We start from the raw sequence: 2621 nt of genomic DNA, 5'->3' as shown, positions 1-2621 counted from the left end.
CACGGGACTCTAAGTCAGAAAAAAAATTCTAACAACAAGATCTGTTGGTATTAGTGTCATTGACACACAATGTTTACAGTTGTGAAAACTGCCTTTGACCTGCTATAAAAGTGGAGCAGGTAAAAAATAAATCGGTGTAAGTCACAGCAGTGTACCTGTGGCATATCCATAGTTAACCCAGGGCAACCACTGGCTCAAGGCAAACAGGTTGTCTTTCCGCTCTGGATCTCACTGTGGTTTACAAACATGAGGTAGGTTAGACAGGACACTGTAGCTACTGTCCCCACTCTCCCCAAGACCAAACACAAAATGTTTGTTGTGGGAGACTCCATCCTGAGGGGGACTGACGGGGCAATCTACTGCCCTCACCCCTTAGCCTGGGAAGTGTGCTTCCATGACCACAGTCTGTTTTTTGGAAAGAGAGGCAGTGAGCTGTTGGGAAGGGACGGCTTGCAACTGTCTCTGTTGAGGAGGAGGCTCTTCTCAGCTAGACTGGCTGACCTGCTCCACCGGGCTTTAAAATAAGCCTGCCGGGGGATGGGACGACTACCGCCACTGGTGGCCCACTGAGTGGCCCTTGTAAAGCCAGGAGGCCAAGGCACATAAGGGATCCCACCCCAGCCCTGGAACAGAATGTAGGCAAGGCAAGAGCCCCTAAGGGGGCACTTGTGTGTCTATACACAAATACCAGAAGCCTGGGGAATAAACAGGAGGAACTTGTTCTCCTCCTAAATGCAAATAACTACAATGTCACTGGGATAACAGAAACCTGGTGGGACTCCGCCCATGGACCATGGGCATAGACGGCTATACCCCATACAGGAGAGACTGAGTGGACAAAAGGGGCAGGGGTGTAGCTCTCTATGTCAAGGAAAGCTACTCCTCCCTGCAAGCTGACATTGGCACCCACGGTGGATGACTTGAGACCCTCTGGGTTAAAATCCGTGGGGAACACGGCGCAGGTGATACTATGGTGGGGGTCTACTACAGACCCCCTTCCCAGAGTCCTCGACCAGGAGTTCACCAGGGAATTGGCTGAGGCCGCACAATCCTGGTGTATGGTTGTCATGGGAGACTTTAACTACCCAGATATCTCATGGGAGGAGCGCTCTGCCAAATCCGAGTGGTCACAAAGCTTCCTCTCATGTGGACGACCTCTGTGTGACGCAGGAAGTCTATGGGCCGACAAGAGGTAAAGCACTGCTCAACCTCGTACTGGCAACTGGGGATGACCTAATTGGCAATCTAACAATCGAAGGGAAGCTGGGTGACAGTGATCATGAACTGATCACCTTCACCATCTGCTGTAAAGCTGGCAAATCAGTCAGTTGTACAGAAGTCCTCGACTTCAGGAAAGCTGACTTTGACAAGCTAAGGAAGCTTGTCAGAGAGGCCTTAAAAGGCCACAGCCCAATGGAGAGGGGAGTTCAGGACGTGTGGATGCTCCTCAAAGGAGCAATCCTGGATGCGCAAGCAAAGTCCATCCCGTCTCAGAGGAAAGGCAGCAAAAGGGCACAGCAGCCCCCTTGGCTCTCCAGGGAACCGGCGGACCTCCTGCGTCTTAAAAGGAAGACCTATAAAGGATGGAGGACTGGAACCGGCACCAAGGAAAAATACTCTGCTTTAGTCTGGACTTGCAGAGAGCAAACCAGGAAAGCCAAGGCTGCGATGGAACTCCAGCTAGCTACAAATATCAAGGACAATAAAAAGTCCTTTTTTAGATATGTGGGGAGCTGGAGGAAAAGCAAGGGCAACATTGGACCCCTGCTGAACCAGATGGGGCAACTGACAACTGACTCCCAGGACAAAGCAAACTTGCTAAATGGGTACTTTTGCGTCAGTTTTCCATCAGCCCCATGGGACAGCCCTGCCCATTATGGGTCAGGGAGGCCCGGGTGAGGGAGATTCCTTACTCTCCATTGAAGCTGACCTCATGAAGGAACGCCTCGACAGGCTTGATACCTTCCAGTCAGCTGGCCCTGATGGGTTACACCCAAGGATACTCAGGGAGCTGGCAAGCATCATAGCTCAGCCCCTGGCACGGATCTTTGAGAGCTCTTGGCGCTCTGAAGTGCCCAGTGATTGGAAGAGGGCCAATGTAGTGCCTATTTTCAAGAAAGGAAGGAAAGTAGATCCGGCAAACTACAGGCCCATCAGCCTGACCTCTATCCTGGGGAAGGTCTTGGAAAAGATTATCAAGGAGGCCATCCTTAACAGACTAGTTGCTGGCTCTCTCTCAGGATATTGCCTTCATGGGTTTGTTGCGGGTAGGTCTTGCTTGACCAATCTCATTTCCTTTTATGACCAGGTGACTTATCACCTGGACAAGGGGGAAGAGATTGACGTCATATACCTCAACTTTAAAAAAGCCTTTGATCTTGTATTCCACGATCATCTCTTGGTTAAACTGGCTAACTGCGGCCTTGATGTCACCACTATCCGCTGGCTGGGGAACTGGCTCCGCGGCAGGACCCAGAGGGTTGTGGTCAATGGGAGCCAGTCATCTTGGTGTGCTGTGACCAGTGGGGTCCCTCAAGGCTCTGTCCTAGGGCTACACTGTTTAACATCTACATCAATGATGTGGACATTGGTGTCAGAAGCGGACTGGCTAAGTTCGCCGA

The sequence above is a fragment of the Gavialis gangeticus genome, unplaced genomic scaffold (assembly GCF_001723915.1).
Source record: "Gavialis gangeticus isolate Ggan-Ray unplaced genomic scaffold, GavGan_comp1, whole genome shotgun sequence".
In the NCBI taxonomy this organism is placed as follows: Eukaryota; Metazoa; Chordata; order Crocodylia; family Gavialidae; genus Gavialis; species Gavialis gangeticus.
Note: the sequence above shows the minus strand (reverse complement) of the source record.